This window comes from Arachis stenosperma, chromosome 9 (genome assembly GCF_014773155.1).
Source record: "Arachis stenosperma cultivar V10309 chromosome 9, arast.V10309.gnm1.PFL2, whole genome shotgun sequence".
Classification (NCBI taxonomy): domain Eukaryota; kingdom Viridiplantae; phylum Streptophyta; class Magnoliopsida; order Fabales; family Fabaceae; genus Arachis; species Arachis stenosperma.
Genome location: NC_080385.1, coordinates 19,010,992 through 19,018,240, shown reverse-complemented (window position 1 = coordinate 19,018,240; position 7,249 = coordinate 19,010,992).

Genomic DNA, 7,249 nt, shown 5'->3' with positions numbered 1-7,249 from the left:
TGAAAAATATACAACCAATAAGATTTGTAAAATTTGTGAAAAATCTAAGCAAACAAGAGATAAGTTTTCTTTGATTGACGATCAAGCTTTCAATATTTTTTATTTAATCCATTGTGACTTGGCGACCCTATAGAACTCCCTCCTCGTGTGGTGCTTCGTATTTCATAACTATTGTGGATGCTTATTCACGAGCGGTTTGGATATATTTGTTGAAAGAAAAGCCTGAGGTATCAATCACATTGAAAAAAAATTTTCACTTTTGTTGAACGCCAACATAACAAATATGTTAAAATGGTGCGATCTGATAATGGAACGAAATTCTTGTGTTTAAAACAATACTTTCTATAACAAGGCATTGTTCACCAATCGTCATGTGTTAATACACCACAACAAAATGGACGAGTGGAGCGCAAACATCGACATATTCTCAATATTGCTAGATCATTACATTTTCAAGGCAATTTTCCTATCCAGTTTTGGGGAGAATATGTCTTAACTACTGACTATTTAATTAATCGTACGCCATCCTCAGTATTGAAGGGCAAGACTCCGTGCGAGGTTTTCTATGGGACAATTCCAAGTTATGAGCACTTGCAGATTTTTGGCTCTTTGTGTTATGCTCAAAATCAGAATAGGCAACGGGACAAATTTGCCAGCCGTAGTAAAAATTGTGTGTTTGTCGGGTATCTTTTTGGGCGAAAAAGATGGAACTATTTGACTTGGAAAAAGAAGTTTTCTTTGTTTCTCGTGACGTTCATTTTGTCGAAGATGTGTTTCCCTTTAAAGCGAATCAGGTTTTGGAACCAAGAATTGAAGATATTGGACCTCCTGTGACAGAAACAATTATTGAAGAAGACATACACAACGAGACTAGTACTCCACACTTGAATGACTGTGCTGGGGACACCCTTATTGAAGAACCTATTGACCAACAAGGGGGACATGAGCTCAATGAAGAGATTGAAGAGTACATCACTGACGATGCATCAGAACCAAGTGTAGTAGAAACAACATCGATTTTTGATCTACCACTAGTCATGACGGATGTTCCACTTGGTCGGGGTCACCGCATGAAGACACCCTAAGTCAGGTTGCGCGATTTTGTCTCTGCTGCTACGATACCAATAGGCCCTACCGACCAACCTCCATCTCCATCAAAATCCTCAGGTGTGTCCTATGCTATACAAAATTTTGTGAATTATAATTCCTTTTTCAAACAATACCGCAGTTTTCTTGTCTCTCTCCAAATAGAAAAAAGGAGCCTTTATTTTTCTCTCAAGCAGTTAGAGATGAGTGTTGGCGCGAAATCGATGTCCCAAGAAATTTGTGCACTTTAACTCAATGACACTTGGAAGCTCACAACCCTTCCCCAGGAAAGAAAGCACATGGGTGTAAGTGGGTTTATAAAATTAAATACAACTAGTAATTTTGGAAAATAATCAAGTGAAAGGTTTGGACTACAATGAAACATTTTCTCAGTGATAAATATGGTAACAATTCACACAACACTCGCAACCTAAAATTGGGAACTCCACCAAATGGATGTCCACAATGCATTTCTTCCTGGAGAATTTGATGAGGATGTTTACATGAAGCTTCCTGCTGGTTTTCAAGTGTCTCAACAAGGACTGGTTTGTAAACTTCAGAAATCTCTCTACGGACTGCGACAAGCTCCACGATGCTGGTTTGCAAAACTTTCTTCTGCTCTCCTTCGATATGGTTTCAAGCGATCCCCAAAAGACCATTCCTTGTTTAGCCTTCGCCACAATAGCGTGCAATTGGTAGTTTTGGTATATGTTGATAACCTTGTAATGGCAGGAAATGATGGTGTTGCAATTCAAAGTTTCAAAGAGTATTTACACACATATTGGATTATTGGTCAAGTTGGGCATTCAAAACTTGCATGCTCCAACTTGAGGGAGTATTAATAGATAATTTAGATATACATAGAAATATATTAATACTATTTTTATAATTTAAGTATAAATACGGTACTCCAAGAGTACTCTCATATATATTTTTACTAGAATAAAAAATTATGCATTATAATCGGTTAGGATCGTAAATTATGCTTTTTAAGATATATATATATATATATGTGTGTGTGTGTTCATGACTAATAGAAAAACAGGTTGAATTTTCTATGCAATGACACAAAAAATTTATTAGAAATAACACCAAAATTTTTAATAAATGACACAATTTTTAAAGAATCATCCTTCCAAAATTTTAACTCACTACTCAACCACAAAGACACAGGAATGGTTAGACCTCTTATATACGAGTTTAATACAACTTCAATTTGTTCATTGATAAGAAAAATTGGTTAAAAAGTATTCTATGTTACCGTTAAAAAATTTCAGTATCAAAATTAAAGAATTTCTTGTGTCATAGTTAAAAAATTTCAGTGTTATTTTTTTAATAAATTCTATACAATTTAAAATTCTCTTTCCTCTTTCACTTCTTCTTCATCATCATCTTTTTCTTTTTTTTCTTATTTTATATTCTCATAATTTTTCTTATTTCACCTTCTTAATAAAAATCTATGTCAGTTAAAAAATTTCGATGTCAAATTTAAAAAATCTTCTGTATCACAATTAAAAAGTTTCAGTGCTATTTCATTCTAATAATTTCTACAAATTCAAAACTCTATTGCACCCTCCTTTTTATCATCATCATCATGATGTTTCACATTCTCATAAATTTTTTTTATTTTACATTCTTAACAAAAATTTGTGACACGATTAAAAAATTTTGATGTCAAAATTTAAAATTTTTTGTGTATAATATAAGATAATATAAGATGATAGAGAAAGAAAAAACAAAAAGAAACATGTAAACTGTTACACCTTGTATCGATTTATGATGATAGTTATTTTGTATACTAGCCCGGGACAAATATTATTACGTTGTAATAAGATGTTGGTGATTATCAATTAATATTAAATTATTTTTATTCTCAAAAATTTTTGTGTATAAAACTTATATTTACCGTCCATAAGACTATTATATCAAATACTTTTAAAGGAAAAAAAAATTTTATTATGTTTTTCTAGTTTTTAGAGATTAAAATAATTTTATTGTATTTTTTTATATTAGTAGATTATATTTAAGTGTAGCAGTTATTATGTTTATATATTTAAATAAATGGTATTATTTTCTGTTATTGTCAGATAACAAAAACAATATTCAAATGGTAAGAGAAATAGTTTATATTGTAATCTTACAATGTACGAATAGCAAAAAAAAATGGTATTTAATTATATTATTAATAAAATAAAAACTACTAAAAAAGTTGTTTAAATTGTAATCACGTTATGTGCAAGTCCTATACTTAAACCACTTCATTATATTTAGATATAGTTTGTTTAAAAAAATATTAATATAGTATAAAAATGAATTAAGTGATCAGTCAATTTAGTTATGTTGATGTTCAATTTGGTTTGAAAAAAATTAAGTGATCACCTCAAAACATAAGCAAAGAAATATAATAAAAAGCAAAAATAGATTATAAAGAATAGAGAGCAAAAAAAAATAAAAATAAAACAAAAGAAAAAGAAATTCTTGGCTCATTCCAAAAATCATATTTTTAAATGACTATACAAATTTAGATCTAAATTGAAAAGACAGACTGTTTTCTGTATAGTAACATTAAGTAATTAAAGTGTATATTATTAATATCTTTTTTATTGTTAGAATTTCCTGCTATCTATCTATTATAAAAAAGGTGATTATTTTTAGTTGTTAGTTGTATCTATTTGTTTAAATTATAGTAGTTTTATATATACTTTTTATAAGTTTTATAGTTTATTAATCTAACGGTTCCATTATATTGACATATAATATTCATGTAACTGGAAAACAATTTGTTTATCTATATTTTGGAATTTGAATAAATATAAATATAAGAAATTAAAATAAAAACTGTGCACTTAAAAAAAGAAGATATAATTTCATATAACAAAAATATCAATATTTGGCTACTGATGGATTTTACCACCGTTATAAATTCCTGATTTGGTAAAAATAATAATAAATACATGTAAAAATTTTATGAAATCGTTTAATATCAGTCACCGAAAATAATCATTTTCTATCACATCACAATTTTTTGTTTTAACAGGAAAAAGTATAAAATTTCATGCGGGTTGTTTAGTCTCACTTAAAATTCTCAAACTTGCGTTACCTACTATTAAGCAAAAGTCAAATTATTTAACTCTAAATTAATAATAATTTTTTTCCAAAAGAAATAAATCCAAACCGAAAACTAATTACTAACCATCATTTTATATTTCAAACTCAATCTGACTAATCCTGTTATAAAGGATTCCACAAAAAAAATTGAGCCTTCAGTCTATTCAAATTGTGCCAATTGTGCTTCATAAATTGAGATGAGTTTGGCTCTTTATTTTAGATTTGATGTCTCATTCAAATTTCAAACCTTGAACCGTTGGTATCATTAATATATTACCAACTGTAATAATGAAGGCAAGAATCATTGGTATTTCCATCCGGGCAGTTACTACTTCATATTAATACATCACCAACTACTATATTTTTCATTAAATCGGATTGAGTTCACAATCAACAGATTTGTTGGGCTATCTAGCTTCTCAGCACGCCTTGCATCTGCTACACAAATAGATCCCCAAACATATAAGGTGAAGCCAACTTCAACTTTGAAAAATGGCATTAGGAGACAAACTCAGCATAAACACAAGTTTTTCTCTGGTATACTCTTCTCCCACAATAGCAAAAACAGTTTCCTGGGTAGTAAGCACAGGTTATTGTTGCCGTTACAAATCCACAAAGCAAGATCAAATCAAAACAGGTGAATCAAAATATATGAATTCATCTATTGATATTCTGCCTTTTGTTATAATCTAATTATCTCATTTTGTTAATATGTGCATCGACTTGGATCTGACAATAGGGACATGTTCAACCTTTGGAGTTAAGTTTTCCATGATAAAACCTGCAATGTGTACTCGTTAAGGGACTGGGTAGAAGAATCTATTTGGTATGGAAGCTGCTATATGAGAATCAGCAATGTGCCTCTCTACGTACAACTAATAACGGGTAATCAACTAATCTGCTTATGCCCGACTTTGCATATGAGTTGTGATGGATTTGTGGAATTTCGAATCGGTTATGAAGGAAGCGCAAGGTCGTGGTTTTGAAGCTCCCGTCGGATATGGTAGATGCAGCAAAGAAAAACAGCGTTCGAGAAATGTCCCTCCAAAGTTGCTTGGATTTACCGGTCGGTTTCTTTCAAAGTTTGAATTTTTAGTTAGGGAAATGAAATAGCTGTTTCAGTTGCTAAGTTCGATGTTGGTGTTGTGTTGCAGGGTCCCGGTCAGCCACTATCGTTTATGATGAAGCACAGTTCTATTCTGAGAAACCAAATGCTTGATGATCCTTCTTTTCTATTTAAAGTTGGGATAAAGGTTTATTTCGAAATCATTGAAGTGTTACTTTTTCACTCTTGATATAGATGTCATGGGCTGGTTTATAGAAAAGGAAAATGGTTATGATTTTGATATGAATTTGAGATGTGGTGTTAGGTTTTATAAACCACAACTAATGGTGTTATTGATTTGTTGACTTCTTGGGGGCCAAGGGTGCCTTGCCGCCATGTAGGAACTCCGATACACATGATACTCCGCATCGGACTTCCACTCAGGTTTGGGTCTTATGAAATTGTGTGCAGTCGAAGTTATTGTTTGCAGTTGGAGTCCTTTGAATGGGAAGCTTTGTTCTGTTCCATTGCAGCTTCCTCTAAACAATGGGATGATGCAGGTTGTTTTGGTTCTTCAATCGTCACAAGGTGAGTTTTCAGATTTCTTCTTATGGATGCTGAGCTGCTAGTGGTCAGTTACATGCATTAGAATAATTTCATGAAGTTTTCATAGATTATCAATTTTCGTTGCGAGTTCCTCTTTGGATTTCTTAGTTTCGAGTTAACCTTGGTTGAATTGTCTGAAAGAAAAGAGACTGTTTGAATTTAGAAGGTGAGCATTTTATATCTCATGTTAATGTTATGCCAGTATTTTTGGGTTTAATTAGCGTATTATCTTCCTGAATTCAACTCAGAATTCAGAAGTCTTTTGGTGTAGCTGAATTTCAGCTTAATGTGCAAAACACTTCATCAATCTCGCAAAACCTGGATTATTGTTTTTTTTTTAAATTCTTTTTGGGAGTTTAATCTATCCATATGTAACGGGAATTCCTGTACAATTCCCTTGGTTTCTTACATAGACAGGCTGGAATATTTAAACTTTGGAAGCTGCCAGTTGTTTTTTATTCTCATATGAATAGGAATTTTCTAATTTATATGGATGGTTTTTGGTTCAATTTCCAACTCTTTTTATTTTTGAATCAGTGCAAATGAATGGTTCTATTGGATTAGGTCGTTGGTAGGTTAGTAATGGGTTTTTTTCTTTTATCTAATTTCATCTATTTTCAAGTGGTGTTTAATTGAAGATGTAACTATTTCTAGCTTAATTTTTGTACCATTCCTTTTGATTTTAGCAATTAGAGTCTTAGGTAGAACAGTTCAACGCTTGTGTGTATTCTAGTAAGCCTCAATTGTTTTCCAAGCATCTCAACTATGGATTTATTGATGTTTTTATTGTGGTAACTGATGATCTTGGTATCAACTATGTGTACTACCTATAAGAGCCAACTCTAACAAATTTTTCAAATTTCACTTGTACACTTTAATGTCAAAGAACCAGATAAACAATTCTCAAAAGGACTGAAAAAATGAGAATTTTGATTGATTCAACAGTGCTGTGATTTATATTAGGATTAGTTAACCATTTCTTCTGTGAAGTATATGGAGCCTGGTATGAATTAGTAAATAGTAATTCTAATTTGGTTTTTTTGGTAATCGATTTGTGACAATTGTAGTACATCAAACAATGAATAAGGGTTAGTCCCACGCATATTCATGCCTACCTTTTTCGTTTGTAAAGATTTTTATAAACCAAGACTTGGCTGGTATTGTTAGAATAATTCATGTTCACATATCCTGTGTGTGTATCACGTACTTAGTTATTTATCCTATTTTTTAATTATATTACTCTGGTAAAGGGATATCGGGTTCACGCTCATGGATACTGATCCACTATGTCTCAAAAATTTTGTATCACTTCATTATGCATAAAATATGTATATATACTATTAATGATATCACTAAATAAATTTATATATGTATGCAACCTACTAAATACAAATGTTTTAAAAA